This window comes from Chiloscyllium punctatum, chromosome 37 (assembly GCF_047496795.1).
Source record: "Chiloscyllium punctatum isolate Juve2018m chromosome 37, sChiPun1.3, whole genome shotgun sequence".
Taxonomy (NCBI): Eukaryota; Metazoa; Chordata; class Chondrichthyes; order Orectolobiformes; family Hemiscylliidae; genus Chiloscyllium; species Chiloscyllium punctatum.
Genome location: NC_092775.1, coordinates 31,628,947 through 31,650,411, shown reverse-complemented (window position 1 = coordinate 31,650,411; position 21,465 = coordinate 31,628,947). Strand labels below are relative to the sequence as shown.

Sequence of the window (21,465 nt, the reverse complement as noted above, 5' to 3'; positions counted from 1 at the left end):
TCATTGCCCACCACTTCTAATCACTGGTCACGATAACTTCTCTCTCTTGCCTCTTGCAGATTCCATTAGACTGCTCTTGATCTCTTTATAGAAATGTCTGGTCCCATAAGAAGCCCATCCTTGACCTCAGATGTTGGCAGTATGGAGGCACAGCTGCCACCTGTGTCCCCACCTGAACAGACACTGCTAGCTCATTGGAACTCTGCTAAGAGTATGAGCATACATAATCTGGTGAGCACCTTGCAGTGATAGCTCTGTAGCTGACTGAAGGAGAAGTACCCCAGGCTGTTGACATTTATCGACTGCTGGAGACCAGCCAACTGCTCAGTCCTGGTAAGAGGTGACACAATCGTCTTGGAAATGAAGGACTTCATCCACTTGGAGCAGCAGGGTCAGACAGGCATATGGGATACAATGGTCCTCACTGCTCAGAAGCAGCATCAATGCAGCAAATCCAGTAACTGGCTGTCTCCATGGTCACTGCCAAACAGTGCTAGGCCCAGCACCCTCACTGTATGTCCACACATACCAATTCTCCATTAGCCCAGATATTGGTCCTCAGGACCAAGGATTGGGAGACAAGGTGGGGGTTGCTAGGCTCCTTGATCCCAGTCCAGATTCCCTGTATTCACAAGGAGACAAGATGCTGCCAGGAGGCCCCAACCAGAGGTGGAAACAGACACAGACTCCTCTGCAGTTTCACAGCCCACTGCCAACTTCCCCGCACCACCCCAAGCCTCCAAGGCTAACAGGGTCCACAAGCAGACTCCCTCTACTCCAGCTGTGAAACTCCAGCAGTCTGTAGTAGGAGGGAGAAAAATAAAACCTATTCAGGGCACTTTGGTGGCATGGGTAAAAAGACTTTTAAGAGACTATTACTCCATGCACAAATGTTCCTGGTCTTTAGGAGTGTCCTTATGTAGGTGCTAATTTTAGGATCATCCGGCAGCACTTCATAGCTACAGACAAGGCTCCATGGATGGAGGATTCCACTGACAGTGCTTTTGCTCGAAGCAGGGAAAAACAATGCATATACATGGCATTGGGTCATGATGAACTCTTTATTCCCGTTCATTTCACACACAAATATCAAAAATGTTATCTATTAATGGCTGTGCCATGGAGGTTCAACATACAGCAAGGATCAGTGTTTTAGGTTGTCAACAGAGTAGACAGCAGCAGCAGCATAATGCATTGGCCTGTGACCTATGTTCTTTCCCTATAAAATCCCTGTGATTAGTACTTCATAGAATCCCTACAGTGTGGAAATAGGCTATTCAGCTCATCGAGTCCACATCGACTCTCTAAAGACGCACCTGTCTACCCTATCCCTGTAACCCTGCATTTCCATAGATAATCCACTTAGCCTGCACATCCCTGGATGCTGTGGGCAATTTAGCATGGCCAAATCACCTAATCTGCACACTTTTGGACTGCGGGAGGAAACGGGAGCACCTGGAGGAAACCCACGCAGGCATGCGGAGAATGTGCAAACTCCACACAGACAGACTGGAGCCGGAGACTGGAACCAAACCCGGGTCTCTGAAGTTGTGAGGTTGCATTTCTAACCACTGAGCCACGTGCAACACCTCCTCCCTCACAGGTCAAGTTACTTACCCTGCCCATTTTCCTCCCCACTGTGGCATGTCCAGCACAGAGTACAAATCAAGAAGTTGGCTGATCCAAGGAATGCACTACTGTACCAAAATTGGTAGTGGGTATAATTCTTATGTGAGAAGTCTACAGAGGCAGTCCTCATTATAAATTACTCTAAATTATTATAAATGTAAATATAAGGATTTATAATGTAAAAGTTGACAGTAGAACATAATGGAGTATAGATTTACTCCAGGCATGGAATGGCTGTACAGCATAGAGTCATACAGCATAGCCCTCCAGTCCAACTCGTCCAAGGCTGACCAGGTTTCCTAAACTGAATGAGTCCCATTTTTCTGGCTTTGGCGCGTATCCCTCTAAACTTTTCCTGTCCAAATGTCTGTTAAATGTTGTAATTGTACCTGCCACGAACACTTCCTCTGGCAGCATGTTCCATATATGCACCACTTCTATCCATAAAGTGCCCTCCAGGTTCCCTTTAAATCTTTTCCCTCTCACCTTAAAGCTATGCACTCTAGTTTTGGACTCACCTACCCCGGGTCTGGGTGCTTAACGAAAATTCAAATCAGTTACTTTACTGTCAGCAAACATCCAGAATCAAGAGGGAATTGACTTGAAATCCAATTTTACATTGTCCTGAACATATTAACTCCCGTTTTTGATTTAATCAGTAAAAGTTTCAGAGAAACATTCCAGTCTACATAAAGGTACTTGTTCATTGAAGATGAAATCCAAATATCACTGCAAATTAACTTTCCCAATATTGGAAGCGGCCAGAAGGTCAAACAGGAACTGTAGATTTAGTTCTACCATTTGGCTACCTTTTGCAGAAAGAATGATGAATATTATTTGGAGGTCTATGTAAAGCTATGGAAGCAAAATCTTTGTGCTTTAGCAAATAGTTGGGTATCATGGTGGTGATGCTACATGCTATTCTAGAACAATGAACTCAAATAAAATGAGTGGCTTTTCTCATCTATATTTATGTTTTGGCAGGGTGAAGAGGCTGAGTAATTTTCTATGCTAACAATAACTCGTTCTTGTGCAAACAGGTTATGATTCACTACATGTTGAGTTTTAAATTTTCAAACATATTATTGTGGAAGGTGGAACTGAATGGAGATCATGCACATCAGGTTGGGGAAGCAGGGAAATTAGCAAAGTTTTTTGGTCTCTCACTTGCATCTTCAAAAAATGACGCAAGACGGGACACAAGTGAGCAGACCAATTTCTCATTTAGTGGATCATGGTAGTCAAACAGGAAGAAGAATAAAAATTAAAGGAAAATTATAATAATTTCATAGGCAAAATTGTTCACAGTCCTGCTTCTATGACGGGACCTCACATTGAATCAACACTTTGCGATAAAAGTGGCAGTACCATGTACAATTTTGCCTGGAATGAGGGTAACTGATGGCCTATTAGTATTATCACTGGATGATTAAATCAGTAACCCGGCTAATGTTTTGGGATCCCAGGTTTGAATATTGGCATGGCAAATGGTGAAATTTTAATTCAATAAATATCTGGGATTAAGAGTCTTAAAGACATCCATGAAAATCTATCTAGTTCACTAATATCATGCAGGTAAGAAAATCTGCCACCCTTACCGACATGTGATCCCTGATCCACAGCAACGGTTGACTCTGAAATGGTTTAGCAAACCACTCAGTTGTAACAATTGTCACTAAGTCTCAACAAAGAAACAAAATTTAACAGACCTCCTGATATCGATCGAGGGAATAACAATGGCAAAAATAGCCATTTTACCCTTGGAAAATCATCCTCACTAACATCTGGGAGCTAGTGCCAAGATTGGAGGGCTGTTTCATAGACCAGTCAAGCAACAGCCTGACATTGTCATACACATGGAATTATACCATACAATGTCCCAGACACCACCATCATCATTCTACACTCTGGGTCAGTACTTGGATAGAGTTTAGAAGGGTGAGGTGAATCTCATTGGAACTTACAGAATACTGAGAGGTTTGGACAGAATGGATTTGGGCCCCAAAGCTCAGGAAGGTTGTATTGGCCCTGGAGTAGGTCCAGAGGTGATCCATGAGAATGATACCAGGAAGCTAGTGCTTCCAAATAAACCTGTTGGGCTGTAATCTAGTGTTGTGTGATTTTTAACTTTGTCCACCTCAGTCCAACACCAGCACCTCCAAATCATGATCCCAGAAATGAAAGGCTTAACATATGAGGAATGTTTGAGGACTCTGGGACTATACTCAATGGAGTTTAGAAGGATGGGGATTGGATTGAAATTGACAGAATACTGAATGGCCTTGACAGAGTGGATGTTGGGAAGATGTTTCCATTGGAAGGAGAGGCGAGGATCTGAGGGCATAGCCTTAGAGTGAAGGGAAGACAGTTCAGAATGGAGATAAAAAGAAACCTCTTCAGCCAGAGAGTGGTGAATCAGTGGAATTCAACATCACAGAGGGCTGTGGGGCCCAGGTTATTGAGTATATTTAAGACCGAAATAGATAAGTTCTAGATTGTTAAGGGGATCAAAGGTTACAGGCAAAAAGTGGGAAAATGGGGTTGAGAAACCTATCAGCCATGATTGAATGGTGGACCAGACTCAATGGGCCAAATGGCCTAATTTCTGCTCCTAATGGTCTTATGGTCTTAAAACAAACACCCTCTTTACTACAGACACTCAGTAGCAGCAGCATGTACTATCTAAAAGGTGCACTGCAGAAATTTATCAACTATCCTGAGACACGACCTTCCAAACCAATGACCACTTCCATCTAGAAGGACAAGGGCAGCAGATACATGAGAACACCACCCCTGCAAGTGCCCCTCCAAGCCACTCACCATCCTGACTTAGAAATATATCACTATTCCTTCACTGTCACGGAGTCAAAGTCCTGAAATCTTCTCCCTAACAATATTATGGATTTACCTACATCTCATGGAGTGCAGTCATTCAAGAAGGCAGCTCACCGTCACTTTCTCAAGAGTAGTAGGAAGTAGCTACAAAACACAAATGTACCACGAGAGAGAAAAAAAAAATTCCAAAGTATACTCAGTGTGTACATGCTCCTCAATAGCCCTACGCTATGTGAAAATTACCTTTATATGTCTGCTAGCTGACACTAACAAGTTTAAAATATTTCTCTTGCACTACTAGCACACACACATTTAAAACATTTATATGCTATTAGACTATTCACTAGCTGGACTAGTCATTTAGTTTAGATGGGTCAGTACCTCCACTGAAAAAATGTAGTAGCATGTCCAACAAATATGTTAAGTAGCTGTCACAAACAGTGATTTAAGTGTTATACTACCATCACGAACATGCACTGATCCTCAACATGATCTACCGCATGTTGTAAACATTCCTTAGTTAATAGCTTTGGGGTCAATGGTACCAAGTTAACAGGAGAAGCAGGGATTATGCTCTTAATGTGAAGTCAATGACTTCCTAAACAATGACCTCCAATCCTCTGTGAGAGTGAAGCTGTAAGATAGTGCAACGAGTTATCAATCATCTGCCATCCACTCATTTCATGTGAACATTACAGTAACCAAGTGTGTAAGAAAAATGCCCTTTTGCATGATGACTTACATTTTCAGATGTAACTATTTTCCTCTCAAAAGCACTTAAAACTATAGCCTATTTCCCTTGGAGATGACAAAAGTTCATTCAAGGTGCTAAGAATTGATACAGCAACTTTCACTCTACTTCAAAAACCAAAGTACTTATTATTTAGTGAATTACTGTTTGTTATGTAAATACAAAGTTGCAAAGAACCACGCTGAAGTCCCACAAACAGCAGTGAAATAAATAACCAGATAATAAGCGTTTTGCCATTTTAGTCAAGCGATAAATAATGCTCAGGGAACCATAAAACATACATCTGCTTGTATTCAAATAATGCCATGGGATCATTTATGTTCACTTAAATAGGATAACAGAACATCAGTTCAACGCCTGATCCAAATGAGAAGACCTGTTCCAGTGCAGCAGCGTATTTAGTGCCGCATGGCTATGACTTATTGTGCTTGCATTTTTCACTGCACTTCTAACCAAGAACTTTCTGTCTTACAGACGGAAGAGAGCACCCAGGTGACATTACAGCATACATAGTGTAAGGGACCACATATTTTTCCTTTGTGAACTATCGCTGTATGTTTAACAGATCAACATTATCCACATTAGGCAGGAAAAGGCTTTCAGTGATTTTCAAGGAATGTTGTTAATTTATTGTCTAACACAAACACCAGTTTTCACCTTTCCCTTCCCAGCAACCCATCCTTCCAGTTTGGAAGAACCCAACTCCTTTTAAAAAAGAAAATCAAGCTGTTTAGACATGCTAGAACACATTTCTGGAGCAGAGGTGGGACTTGAATCCAGGCCTTCTAGCTCAGAAATAGGAACACTATCAATGTACCCCAAGAGCTCCCTTAATTAATGTTTTCTAATCAATCTGCTCAAGGATACAATGACACAGCTCTAGAACAGATGTTTTCTTTGTGTTTTTTCCTATGCACCTCAGAACACTTTTAAGAACACCACCATATCATATGTATTACTTTTGTTTTAATAATTCTTTTCTCCACCACCACAACACCCATATTTCTAATAAATTGAAAAATTACAAGCACTGCTCATCAGGTGCAACAAAAACAAAAGTGAGGAAAAGCAGGGAGAAAGGGAAAGGTCTAAATTAAAATAGAGTTGGAATAGAATGGAGCAAGTATTTTTCTTATTTCTAAAGGACATTAGTGAACCAGATTGGTTTATACAATAATCAACATGGTTACATGATCACCATTAGGTCAGCTCTTTATTCTAAATTTTATTGAAGTTAAATTTCATAACTTGCCACCACAGAGTATAAACCCAAATCCCTACAGCATTAATGTAGTGTTCTGGATTATTAGTCCAGTGATATTGTCATTATGCCACCACCTGCTATAAAATATGCCACAGGCTGAATTTTGCATGTGTCATTCTGAAGTATATACATAGCAGTTACAATGGATACTATGTTACTATAGATGTTTTCTAATCAATGTGTTCGGAATTGATATTACATTCCTTTTAGAGCAGTCAGGGCTTGAACAGATCATCTGGCTCAGAGGTAGTGACATAACCACCGCAATATAAAAACCACCACTCCTATTATTTTCTAATCAACCTATTCAGAGATGTTACAACACAGTTCTGGAGCAGGTGTTTTATTTATGCACCTCTGAATGATTGAACTGAACTGTAGCTCCTATGAGTAGGACAAGAAGAGCATAGTTTTTAAAAACTAATCAGAAAGAAGAATCCTTATTGAAGCACCCAGAATGGGGAGAAGTTTGTTCACACAGCACCACCCTTTGTGGTAGTAAACAGACTTATCTTTATTTTCCCAGGTGTAGTCAGTGCTTTGGACCACTAGCTGTGCAACTGCATGTATGCCGCATTAATGTCATTCAAAAATGCTGTGTGGGTTGCACAGGTAGCAACACAGATTTATGTAGACTCAAGGAATCAAGGTAAAACTGCAGAGAATTATTTAAGACTGCACCAAGCAAACAAACTTCTCTCCCATGCAGTCTAAAGCAGCAGGTATAAAACAGGACGGACATATAAATATGAATTATATAGATATAGAATGTGGAATAAAATTTGGGGGGAAAAAACTGGGATTAATAAAGAGAGATAAAAAAAGATATAGAGAAAAGGCTAATAAAATTATTCACTTTTTTTTACAGATCTCCAACATAATTCAATTCTGAATAATTAAGATTTCATATTGGCAATATACAATTTTCAGGGTTAAAGAGAATATTTATTAGTTAATTGTTAATTATCACTTGTCATATTACTAAACTTTTAATTAATTCATCAGCCCTAACCTTTTCTGATGGGGACCTAATGGGCAAGTATACTGAAGTCACAGCATAACAGTGATGTCAGTGGAAAAACTGATCAGCGAGGACTGATATTCCTAACAGCACAATATGGACTTTCATGTCAAACAACAACTATCTGGATGCCAAAAGGTGCCTTTATTTTTCTCTATTTTAATGGTGAGTGCGATTATCCATATAAAACACAGACATACATTTTGTAAAATTCAAATATAACCTCATCTTAGGGCTTACATGGACTGTAATTCAAACTATTGTAAAATGCACTTAATAGTTAGATTTATGTTGTAATATTGTCCATTTACTGCAAAATCCTAATTATGATGCAGCTGAATTGTTTTCTAGAGCTAATCTGCACATCTAAATAATGCAGAAAGACAAAAATATTTCAAGCAATGTGCAAGAAAACTATTTGAATCAGTCACAGCTACTATTATAACATTATGTTTACTCATATTATTCAGTCATTTATGTCATATTGTTTTTGGCTTTGTGATTTAATCCAGTTGTGGAGACGATGGGATAAGTGTGGGTCACTATCTGCCTTGCCACATAAAGAGAGACTTCTCTGAGAACTTGACCTCAGTGGTTTCTTTGGCGGATGAAGTCAGTTTATGTAAATACAATTCACGCTGGAACTGGACAATGTCCTGCCTCAAAACCTTACCCTTCCTCTCTGATCTCATAATCATTCCCTTTCTCTAAGTAACATGTCCAAGAAGCATATAATTTAATGTTGGAGGAAAAACAGAAATTGTTTTTCTTTCTTTGTCATAAAATTTCTCAGTTTGCGTTATGAAAATGAAAAGTATACAGAAGAACAAGCTGAAAAATTTGCAATGTACGTATTCAAGAAAACATTGCTGATTTTAATTGCTGAGTTATAGAATGATATTTGACTGGGTCTTAGAAGCAAAATAAAATGTTTTATTTTGGTCAGTGTTCCTCATTACTAATAATGAATATTCTAATAAGATAGTGTATGTTTTAAAGGAAGGATTCTAGGAAGAAAACAGAAAACAGGATTTACTAAATATTAATCTCTAAACCAATAACTCACTAAACCAATAACACAATGAGGAAATTGGGATATATCATAAACATTAATAACAAATCACCCCACTGAGCACTAAGTATGTATGACTCTCTCAAATTCTATTGTGTATCTGATACTCTAATAATTGATTTGGGGGTTTTGCCGCACTGTAGGTTGGATGCTGAATTTTGGAATTATGTGTTAATTAGGAGGTTAATCAATGGATCGGAATTGTGTTAAAGGCATTAGAAGCAAAGCTCTATTGGCTTACAACTATCACCTGGAGTATGAGTTTCAACAACCATTTTAAAATAATTTCTTGCTATCTACCTACTTATAAGATACACAGTTTTGATAATAAAAGAGAATTTCATTCGTAATCTCATATTGGCATTGGTTTACAGCAAACATGTTCCATGTCTTTAACATGAGGTGATACTAAATTAAAAGAAATAACAACTTGCATTTATGCAATATTTTAACATAGTAAAATATCATAAGATACTGCATAGGAGTTTTATCAACATCTCCCAGACCAGAAAATCCAAGTCAAACTCCCTGCCCCTGACTGAACACCAGTTCTACCTATTTGACTCTCCACCCACCTACCCTACTCCCCTCTTACACCTGTTATCCAAACCCTTTACTCACCTGCCATTCTCCCATCACACACTCACCTGCCATCCTACCTCAACAATTAATTATGCATACACTTAACCTTTTCTCAGCAGCTGTAAAAGAGACTGCAGAAATTTTAAACTACAGAATATAGCACTTAAATGCCAGATTGATTCTCTCTGCTTCTGGCTTTGAGCATTCCTAGATTGTTGGCTGTTGATTCATAACAGAAAGCTTCTGTCCAGGAAATTTGAGAGCAGAACTGCTTTCTTTTGTCCAATCCAGAGGGAGAGAGGTTGAAGAAGGGAATTTCAGGACCAGGAACCCAGCAGCTGAAGTCTATAGAGGTTCAATTAAAGTTTGAGATGCTTAAAGTCCAAAATTATAGGAATGTAAATATCTAAGAGGATTATAAATGTGAGGAAAATTAGAGATCAGGAGCAGGGAAGCCACAGTGATTTTAAAACAACAATGTCAAATTTTAAACCAAAACATTATTTAACTGGGAGCCATGGAAATCAGTCCAAAACACAGTGATGTTAAGTCATAGTCATAGAGATGTACAGCACGGAAACAGGCCCTTCGGTCTAACTCGTCCATGTCAACCAGATATCCTAACCTAATCTAGTCCCATTTGCCAACACTTGGTCCATATCTGTCTAAACCGTTCCTATTCATATACCCAACCAGATGCCTTTTAAATGTTGTAATTGTGCAGCGGGTCAGGCAGTATCTAAGGAGCAGGAATCCTTCCTGAAGAAGGGCTTATGCCCAAAACGTCAATTCTCCTGCTTCTTGGATGCTGCCTGACCTGCTGCGCTTTTCCAGCAACACATTTTTCAGCTCTGATCTCCAGCATCTGCAGTCCTTACTTTTTCCAATGTTGTAATTGTCCCAGCCTCCACCACTTCCTCTTACAGCCCATTCCATACACGCTATTTATCTATTTGTCTATTTATCTTATCCATGCCCCTCATGATTTTATAAACTTCTATAAGATCACCCCTCAGCCTCCGATGCTCCAGGAAAAACAACCCAAAAACAAAACTCCCTTTCATTCAAACCCTGGCAACATCCATGGAAATCTTTCCTGAACCCTTTCAAGTTTCTTCCGATAGGCAGGAGACCAGAATTGCATGCAATATTCCAAAAGTGGCCTAACCAAAGTCCTGCACAGCTGCAACATGACCTCCCAACTCCTATATTCAATGCCCTGACCAATAAGGGAAAGCATACTAAACGCCTTTTTCACTATCCTATCTATCTACTTTCAAGGAACTATGAACCTGCATCCCAAGGTCTCTTTGCTCAGCAACAATCCCTAGGACCTTACCATTAAATGTATAAGTCCTTTTCTGATTTGCTTTTCCAAAATGCATCACCTTACATTTATCTAAATTAAACTTCATCAGCCACTCCTCAGTCAACAGGCCCATCTGATCAAGATCCCATTGTACTCTGAGGTAACCTTCTTCGCTTTCCACTACAGCTCCAATTTTGGTGCCATCTGCAAACTTACTAACTATACATCCTATGTTCAAATCCAAATCATTTATACAAATAATGAAAAGTAGTGGACCCCGCACTGATCCTTGTGGCACTCCACTGGTCACAGGCCTCCAGTCTGAAAAACAGCCCTCCACCACCACCTCTGTCTTCTACATTCGAGCCAGTTCTGTACCCAAATGGCTACTTCTCCCTGTATTCCATGAGATCTAACCTTGCTATCTCATCTCCCATGGGGAACCTTATTGAAAGCTTTACTGAAGTCCATAGAGATCACGTCCACCACTCTACCCATATCAATCCGCTTTGTTACTTTTGTTTCAAAACACTCAATCAAGTTTGTGAGACATGAATTCCCACACACAAGGTCATGCTGACATAATCATCCTGAATTAGTCCTTGCCTTTTCAAATACATGTAAATCCTGTCCCTCAGGATTCCCTCCAACAACTTGCCCACCACCAACATCAGGCTCACAAGTCTATAGTTCCCTAGCTTGTCCTTACCACCTTTCCAAAATAGTGGTATCACATTAGCCAACCTCCAGTCTTCCAGCACCTCACCTGTGACTATCAATGGTACAAATATCTCAGCAAGTTGATCAGAAGTTGATGTGAATTAAAGCAGGGATAGCTGGATTTTGGATCAGCTTAGGTGTCTACTGTTCGGAAGTTGAAGAGCTTGCCTGGAGAACATTTGAATAGTCAAATCTAGCAATAACAAAGATATGGATGAATATTTCCAATCACAGATGAGCTGAAACAATAACAGGGCTATACAGCAGTGCTGTGATGTGAACAGGCTACCTTTGTACTGGTTCTGATATGTTAAAAAATCCTAGTGTACTCCAGTATTTTTGAAAGGTCAGTTGTAATTGATGACCAGGAAATTCAACATCCAGGATATGTTTCCAATATTAAGGAGCACTATTATCGGTTAAGACATTTAATCACAATTTTGAATGCATTTAAGAACACAATGACATTAGCAATGACATGGAGATATTACTGACTGGCCAGACACTTCAGGTGGTTAAAAATATACTGTCAATTTGCTTTTAGGGTATTTTATGGTTGAAACTACAAAACATGTTTTGTCAAAGCTTGGACTTGTTTCAAATATCCATGCTATCATGAATATAGCTGCGCTGGGAATTTACCCTATCCATGGCAGCATTTGATTTGAACATTTTAAGATTCATACAGGAGAGTTGCAATTATTAAAGTCAATTATGCCAAAAAACAAGGATATTGAAGTATAGAAATACAGTATATTTTTGTTTTTCACAAATTTAAAAAAGAAAATTGATACTTTCAACATCAGTATGTTGTATACTAGTTTTTACTAGCTGAAAATACAAAAAAAGTTTTATAGATATGCTGCAAGTTTTGTGGCTGAGATTTAATTGCTCCAGGTAATAAATACTACAGATATACATCTTTGTTTCTGAAGCGTTTGAAATAAATGAATGGATCAACAATTGTATAGCCAATTCCAGAACTTAGATGGATGAGTAAAAAAAAAGCTGCTCCAGTGCTTTTAAGGGGTCACAGGTGCAGCAACTCCTAATAATGAAAATTTATTGCTCACTGAACAAAAGCTCACAGTGAATATTTTCTTTGATTAAACAGTTCAACATATGATATGTGAATGTAGAAGTTGCAAATGTGCTTGATCCATGTGTTTTGTTCAATATTCTACAGATGCATTCGTTAAAATTTAGAAAAACATGAAGTTATATTACTTTATTTTTCCTAAGCGCATTAGACAACTTCCCATCCATTGATTCCATTGTCTTATTTCCCCATCTGTTTTCTTGTTGCAGTCTGATTGGCCAATGCACTTCTTCAAGGAGGCAATTAAGTGATATGTTTTGGCCTTCACCTGAGACCAAGCAGTCGGTAAAGTGAGGTACTGAACAAATGTTCCACTATTCTTTGAAATCATTTTTGGTGCTTTGATATCCTACAATATTTCTATACCACTCCATTTCTGTTATTCATTTTATCTCAGTGGTTGACTTTAACATTTAACATATTGCCAATATGTTTTTATTTTAATATTGACCACTTTTCTAAAGCATCAATGAGATTACTTATTTATCATCAGCCACTTTCTGTATGATGTCGAAAAATAGATCAAAAGAGGAGATACTGTACAAAATCAATTTTTGGTCTTTGTCATTTGGTTAGCCCATAGAAGAGTTCTGAAGCTGCTATTTATCCAAATTATTCTTTTTAAATGTACAGCTAAAGAGGCAAGGCGAAGGAAAATTTTAAAGTTAGAAAAAAGCAAGAAGAAAGAGAAAATATAATTTGAGCAAAAAAATTATCAAATTACAAATCAAAATACAGGGAGGAAGAATAAAGAAAACTAGGCCACTAAATCAATACAAATAAACAGTTTATGAGTTATTTTAATGCATTTGTATTGGCCATTTTGGACCAATCTTGCATTAGAAAAATTCCAGTACTGGTATGCAGCATCTGCCTGTCTCGAGAGATAATGGACTGCACCAGGACTTATGCCACTTCTATCTGAACATGGTCTGTTATGGTTGAGACTTCAGAGTGGCAGTCCCTTCTGCAGTTGGTACGGATAAATAACGCTGGCTGGAGGTTAAAGGATGGCCATTTCTTTGGCTGGGCTTTGTTTTCCTCCATGGGGTCATTACTTTTTCCATGTCTTTATAATTGTTTGGATCTGAGCAGTCCAGTAAACAACAAGGGCTTCCTATTCATCAACTCTGACCCCAGTCATGTTGGTGTCTTGCTTACTGATATCTCCTATCCACTTTCTGTCGCAGAGTTTCCAGGACCGAGACTGTTTCCCACAAATCCTGCCACAAAAATAATACTAAAGGAGCCAGAAGTATTTTAATGATTACATTGAACATGCCACCTTCAATGGTGGTGCTTCTCTATGAGTTAAACCTAAAATGAGTTTTTAAAATGTAGAAGTTGTCTAAAAAGTATATAGCTAGTAGGAAGTACATCTATTTATTTCAGTTCTTCGCCTTCCAAATACAAAGCCACTGCTTGTAACTGTTACCAGTGTTATGAATGCGCCAGAATATCATGTGACTGAGGAACAGGTCAAGTTTGAGAGTATTTCACTCCACACTTGTACATAGGTACATCAGGGTGAATTTGACATCAGGGAACAGCAGGTGGCAAGTACAAAGTTTAGATATTTTAATGATAATTTGGAGGCTGACTTACACACAACATATATGAGAAGTATATGATCTTTTGGCCAAAAGTCAAAGGTCATCTTTTACACAAGATCAAACATTATTCAAGAACATATAGTAGTTTTAAGCTGGATGTATCATTTTATATTCAAATTAAATGACAAGGTGTCAGTGTAGTCATGGTGTTGCTATAGTAATATGCCAGTTTGAAACGTAACTTCTGTTATCTCATATACCCAGGAAGGCAGTACTGGCAGGTTATGATGACTGTGTAGGCAAGATAACAGGTTATCTGTCAATCATTATCAAAATACATGATCTAATGGATACTTGTCATTTCTATTTAAAGATAATACATAACTGTAAATCATTTACCCACCATCCTTTCCCAAAAATACTGGGTTCTGATCGATTAATGCTATTATCTTTATATTATTCTAAGTAGCTGTTCTTCCTGCATGAGCCAAAGCAGTTGGTACTAGTTAATTAATTGGGGCATGCTAGCTCAATGTATGGTTGCAGTTTCTACATGTGCATTTGCCACAATAGTGAACAAGGGAACGTTGACTGATTTTCAGAAATTCCAGTACTATTACTTCACTTCAGGGTCAGCTAATCAGGGTCCATTGAAAACTTGACCTGGACCTTTGAGGCACAAATTAATTCTAAAGAATACATTTGCCTGAAAAAAACTTGAGAAAACATCACAAATCTTTTACACTGACATATAAGCTCTGCTCTTTGATATTGCTAGACTGAAGGAAGACTAATTCTTCCTTCCATTTGTCAAATGTTCACTCAATTTCTACACAGCAGAATATATTACTACACAAACTAAAATAGAATATTACCCCATAATAAAAGGTCACACATGATAAATTATTCTAAAAGCTCTGAAGAGCCAGATATCAAGTTTTATTACATTTTGCTGTGATGTCAGGATTCATCTGAATTTTTCTGGACAAGAAAGGGTAAACTAAAAAGTTGTAGCAGAAGATAATTTTAAGACAAAGATGTGATTGGCAACATCTTTAATTTAGATTACCATATATTTAATATTAATGTAGTTAAAATAATTCATCAATATCCTCGATAACTGCCAACTCTCCATTTAACTTAACACCACAACATCTAAGAAAATCATAAATTGATACAAGATACTATATAGAAATCCTCAGATAAAGTGGAAAATCTTGCCTGCCAGAAATGTCATTATGTCTGTACTCTGCAAGATAGCTCATGCTAATGTTCAAGGTGAACACTGTGTCTAATTCTGGGAACCATAGTTCACGAAAGATGAAGGCACTTTAAAAGGTATAGAAAAGATTTATGGCAATGGTTCTGATGATGAAAGGATTCAGTTATGTGGATAGATTGGTGAACCTGAGGCTGTCCTCCTTAGAGAAGGTTGAGGAGCTATTTGAAGTAGGCATTGAAAATCATTCGGGGTCTTGATAAAGTAGAAATGATACTGTTCCTGTTGATGGAGGTGTGAATTAGAGGTCAAATGGTTTAAGGTGATTGATAAAATTGGACAACATGAGGAAATACGTATTATGCAGCTAGTGGTATGGATCTGAAATATATTGCCTGAACATGTTGTAGAGGCAATTACAGTATTGGCTTTTAAAAGTGAATTGGATAAGCACCTGAAGACAAAATAAAATAGCCTTACAGGGGAAAGGCTGGGGAGTGGGACTAGATAAGTAGATTTTATAAAGGGCCAATATGGACACAACAAACTAAATAGGCTCTTTCTGTGTGGCAACTATTCTAATTATTTTTTTTAACTGCAAAACAACATAGCAGCCAGACCTAACCCTGTATGAAGAAGAAACCATGATCTCGAAGTACCCAGTGACTTAATTTATCAGTGAGACTATTTAAAGCCATTAAGTACATATCTCAGAATAAATGACTCCTTCCTGAGGAAAACCTCTCTTTCAGGTTGTACCATACAGCTAATAACTATCTCAGATCATGCCCAAATGTGTGAAATTTGCCAGCATTTCTACACAGTGCTGCTGTCTTAGTCCCTGAAATGCCTGGCATCCACGGATGTATGTTATCTGTGGGAATGGCCTATCAAAGAATGAAGTCAGTGCAAGGTTCCTGTGGATGAACCCTCTGAGATTTTTCTGAAAGGCTATAAATTACCACTTTCTCAATAAATGTGAAATGGGAGGATAAACAGGACCACATGGAAATACATTTTTATGGCTATCACTTGCAAGAAAATATATGATGGCCACTCTACCTTATTAGCAGCCTTTATGATGTTCTGTTCATTAAAATGAATTAACACGGAGACAATACTTAAAGAGAAGTTATCAGCTTGGTAGAATAATCATGTGGTTCAAATGATACTGTAAACTGCTAAACCAGACCACACAATGTTCAAGATAACTGAATCATGCAACATATCGACAGCAACAAACATATGCTTTTCTATCTTATTGTATTATTTTCCTGCCACAAATTGTTCACTTCTTGAAAAATACGATTAAGCATCAATGAAGATAATAAAGTCCAGTAATGATATTGAGCTTTCAAGCCCTTTGGAAATTGACATGCAAGTATACAATCACAGTACATTAAAGACTATATGAACAGAGCCTTATATGGTGACAAGTTCTAAAGTATTCTCAATTGTACCACATAAGATATCATGGATTCCTTCAACACACAACACAGCATGAATTAATTTAAAAATCTCTTTGAATTGATCAAAACGCTGACAAGGATAATCTTAGCCCAGCACATCACTAAATTGAGGCAAATTACTTTATTAGTCACAAAATTATCCTAAAGGCAAAGGGATAAGGCAGTTCAATTTATTTTTATATTATCACGGAGTTGGTTTACTAATGTACATTATATACAATTAAAGTAGCCATGATGTGGCAGTGGATGGCATTGTGTGATTTTTAACAATAAAAGTTGCTATTGAATACATCTGGTGGTGAATAACTGTGTATGTTTTATTATCATCTTATTTGATATTTTGCTAAGTAAGTTGTATGCACACCAGAGCAGAGAATTTGATATTTGAGAGCAGGTTAAGCTATGCTGATGACCAATGAATTAGCATTAATCCTCTTCTATTTCAGAGGATACTGGATAGCAGTGATATAAATGCCATCCATCTCTTTTACTGATAAAATACAACTGATAAAATGTACCGTGCACACAACTGTATTAGTTATGAATATTAATACTAAATGTATAATGTAAAAATAGTAACATAAGTTGGTTACAACACAAAAATCCATATACATTTTGAAAATGGCATAACTATTTTACAGTACTAAGTGAAAAGAATCCAAGAGTAATAGAAGCCACATGGTGTTTAAAAAATAAATCTGAAGTATTCAGGGAGCATTTTGTGGAAAAAAAATATTTCAGCTAAAACATACATGCTACTTTCAGGACCTGAATGATAATTAGAGTTGAAGACTATGAAACAATCATTGGTTGCAGTCAGACTCTATCCTGAAAAATGCATAGAAGTGTTGCATGTCACAAGTAATCCCATCTCTTTCACAGCAATAGTTATCTTCTGTATAGTGAATGTGTAAATAACTGTCTCAGAAACCATAACTTATAACTGTATATATTTTACAGGTCCAGCATATATGCTATTTGCATTTTTGACAATTTTTTAAAAATTGCTCTGCTCACCTCCGTATACTGTCCTGATGTTGATTGCTTCTGAGGTCACATATGACTCTATGCACTGTCGGGTTTTTTTTCAAACTGTTGTGGTGTTTGCAAAGTACGTAAGGCAGCAATATGCCTGCTACAGATAGAAGTTTATCTTAGGAGTGGTAATCAAGAATGTTATCAAAAAGGAAAATTCCAAGAAGCAATTAAGAAGTTGGCGACAAACAAACTTTCTGGTATGCTGCAATTCCAACATTCTGTTACTGTACAGGATGGAGTATAACATTTATTTTTTCACCTATTTCCTGCGGTGCAGTGGAGCTAACTCTGGAACTGTTAAACAAGTTCTAAATTAACAATATGTTAGTCTGTATAATGTTTCCAGCATGCTATCAGCTGCATGTCATTAATCAAACATCTGTTTTTAGTTTTTAACCAGATCTTATGTTTTTCTCTTTTACCTAGAATGCTCATGAAAATCATAATAATTACTGCAGACATTACTCTTGCGTAGATTTTAGAACTAAACACATATACATAAAGACGTACCCTCATTATTTGTCCTGGAGCTGGCTGCTAAAGTGCCTGGAGTTCAATATTGTGGATACAATTCATTGAAGCAGCAAGATGTGGGTAACCCAAGCGTGAGGCTTTTCTTCCAAAGCAGAGTCTTTTAATAGTGAGACACTTCAGAAAACAGAGCTACAATGTTGTATCCCGACATCAATTGCTGCATGCACTTTAAGAGAACCTCAGTTGCCAAATTTATCTCATCATGTTAACCAAGGCAGCTCTCATCGTAGTTAGACAGGATTAGCTATTTTAAAATGTATGTGTAGTTCCCCTGCTGGTGTACTAGGTAAGGATTTTAGCTGGTGTACTGAGCTGACAAATCAAATTCAGTGCATTTGAAGCAAAGGAACTATAAAAGCCCTTTGTGTCTTTAAAGCAAGATTACCTCTTCCAATTGTTATCTAATTCTGAGACAGATTGGGTTGCGATTACCCCTCATAGTTAATTCATCTAATAATATTTGCTCTAACATGTTCTAATATTGTATGTGATCAAGAATCACTTAATCTCAGTGATGCTAGCACTGGTTAGATGTTGTCTCATATTCTTCACATGACCTTCTAATTCCAACCAATCCACCCCATCCAAGCCCCCATCATTTACTGCTATCCATGTCTATCCTGTGGCCCACTGACTTTCCACACCAAATAGAAGTCTAAAGATTCTTTGTTACCCATCTAGATAACTCTGAAGCAGGGTCACTGAACATAGAACATGTAACATTGGGTAACCACCACAAAACAAGTAAGTAGGAGGAGGACAAGGAGGGTGGAATTAACTGTTGGAAGTCCCCAGGACAGACACTGCTATCTTTGAGTGAAGGCGCTTCGTGTCAGGTATCACAAACAAGGACAGCTTCCTAAAGCATCAAAAGTAGACAAGTTCCTGATTATTGAAGATCTTTGATATATTGTGGGGCCATCAGCATTTAGTAGAAGAGTCTGTATGGTGCATGTTCTTAATTATGACATGATTTAAGCACATGAGTTCCTCCCTTTAGAGAATGGCCAATCTCTTGGACAGCAATATAGAACACCAATCTGAATGGGGGTGGAGGGTAGGAGTAAAGCACTGTTGCACACAAAACCTTTCAGTGTTACTCTTAGGCAAAGATGTTTGGAGTGGATGTCAACTGTGTCCCAACCAGTCAGAGATTGAGGAGGGGGCCATTCTTCAGAGAGCAACAGCATTATTCCTCATCACCTTGGTCTTTCTGACTCAAGATCTTTCCACGTTGTAACATCCTGTGACAGAGACTGCGTTTGGACTGAAGCACATGCAGTTACCTAAAGAGGAAGCATATGAGTATCTCCAAGAAAAGGATTGAAACTGTGGGCATCTCAGCCAGATACAGAAATCACATGACAGGATACTTCCTGGGATGCAAGTCCCAGATGAGAGGCCAGCATGGGGAATCGAGTCCCAGAATGGAGACCAGCGCGAGGAGGCGAGTCCTAGACTGGAGGCCCCAGCGGAAAGACAAGTCCCAGATTGGAGGCCACAGTGGGAAGATGAGTTCCAGACTGAAGGCTGTCACTGGGGAGAGGCCCTTGCAGACTAGAGGCATGATGTCCAGTTTTGAAGCCCAGTGTGGTCTGGAGACTTGGCCTGGTTTGGACTAGAGGCTAGCATGGACTGGTGTGAAGTACTATACATAGAGTGTTTTTTTTTCTTTTTATTCTTATGCAAGATTTTTATTTATTATTCTTTCAATTTTGTACCAAATATATAAGTTTCTGTACTTGGGTATCTTCGACCTAAGATGGTGCCATAAGCTGTGACATTACAAACCTTTCATTACATTCATTCGAGTGCATGTGACAATAAAGCTAATTCAATTTGACTCGATTCCATCTAATTCTTACTCGCAGGGGAAGCAACCTTTAGAAGTGAACATGAATACAAAGTGCGACATCCTTAGTTGGGTTTGATGAGTCGCCTAGGTGAGTTCTTTTTCATTATTAACCTATTTTTCCTACTCAACCTGTATAGAAATGTTATTACACACCTCTGGAGCAGGTGGGATTTGAATTTGGGCCTCCTTGTCCAGGGGTAGGGACATTACAAGTGTACCATAAGAGGGCCCTAAAAGGTCAGATTTTCCATACTAATTAGTCATTACATTATGAAATTAGAGTTTGAATCGTTCCAGTTTGATATCAAACGTTGAGATGAGGACTAAAGGATGGAAGGTGATTCTTGGACTGGTGCCATTCAATGTTCTGTTGAGACAATTCTGACAGTGAACACGCCATTCTCAGTGTATTTGAGTGTTGATAGGATTTTTCAGATATGGATCCTTGCTAGTTAGTTTATATTTCTGAGTAAGGTGAGTTACAAAATCATCTGTCATCGGGCAGGGAGCTGCTTAAGCGAAGTAAGAACAGAAAATGCTGGAGAAACTCAGCATTCAATAAGCATCAAGTAGAGAGAAACAGAATGAGCAGACAGTACCTTACATTTTTTGGGTAAGTAGCTACATTCCATCGAAACACCCTGTCTAAATTGGCATTGCTCCATCCACAGTGCACACTGACGATCTATAGCTTGCCATGTAAGCAGGTAATTGGACAATTCCAAACATGAACTTTTCTTAACAGCTACCAAAAAGGAACACACAAAAAACTATAGAATCTGACTTTTTCCCTAAAAATGCAAACTCGATGTGGGAGTCAACAGGATTCTGTTGAGCTTGTAGCACCCAACAAAGCTGAGCTCTCTCATGCAGAAGGAGAGCTTTCTCCTGCCCAACATCCTTTCCCCCCCACACAGATGACAGCTCCCATTCCCAGTTCCTCAACATATAGAACATTGTCTCATTGCTTGCTCCAACTAGGTTGTGACAAATTCTGTCGAGACTATATTGGAATTGTCCCCTATCACCACACCACCACCCCCCACACCCCCAACCCCGACCTTCCATCTCTATTTCATATCATGAAGCCTAACCTCCTGCCTTTCATCTTGAACATTCATCCAGCTTTTTATATTCTCCAGTGGCCTTCCCTGTTCTATTTATAATGGTCACACTTTGCCATTCACAAGCCTCTTCCAGTAAGTATTCAACTTTAATATTCACTTTGACAGTTCCCATTTTGGACCAATGGGTTTATACTGACCACCAGAACTGATGTGTCTATTACCAGAAAAACTGGTAATTGCAGCAGTTTGATCCTATGGCTACACAAAATTTGGGTACGAGTGGTAACTGACATTTCACTATTTTCTGTAACTTCTGCAGAGTTTGCAAATTTGTGATCCATGCCAAGCAATCTTAAAGAATGTACCCACACAGTCTGGTTCCCATGCTGTACAATTATTAAACTTCCATCTTTACCAATAACATTACCTGAGTTATCCTAAATTTGGA

The 21,465-nt window shown here is 38.4% G+C and overlaps 1 protein-coding gene across 2 annotated transcripts in view; it reads right to left on the bottom strand.

The window, feature by feature from the left end:
- ripor3 (RIPOR family member 3) overlaps positions 1 to 18,198 on the bottom strand; it is a 243,085-nt gene extending 224,887 nt beyond the window's left edge. Inside the window, exon 1 of one of the 2 annotated variants that reach the window (XM_072556548.1) lies at positions 18,072 to 18,198. The gene's annotated coding sequence lies outside the window, so the exon portion shown is untranslated. Of the gene's footprint in view, positions 1 to 17,540; positions 17,628 to 18,071 lie in introns of those variants that run through there. The other variant, XM_072556547.1, reaches the window with a different exon arrangement.
- Positions 18,199 to 21,465: the final 3,267 nt, after the last annotated feature.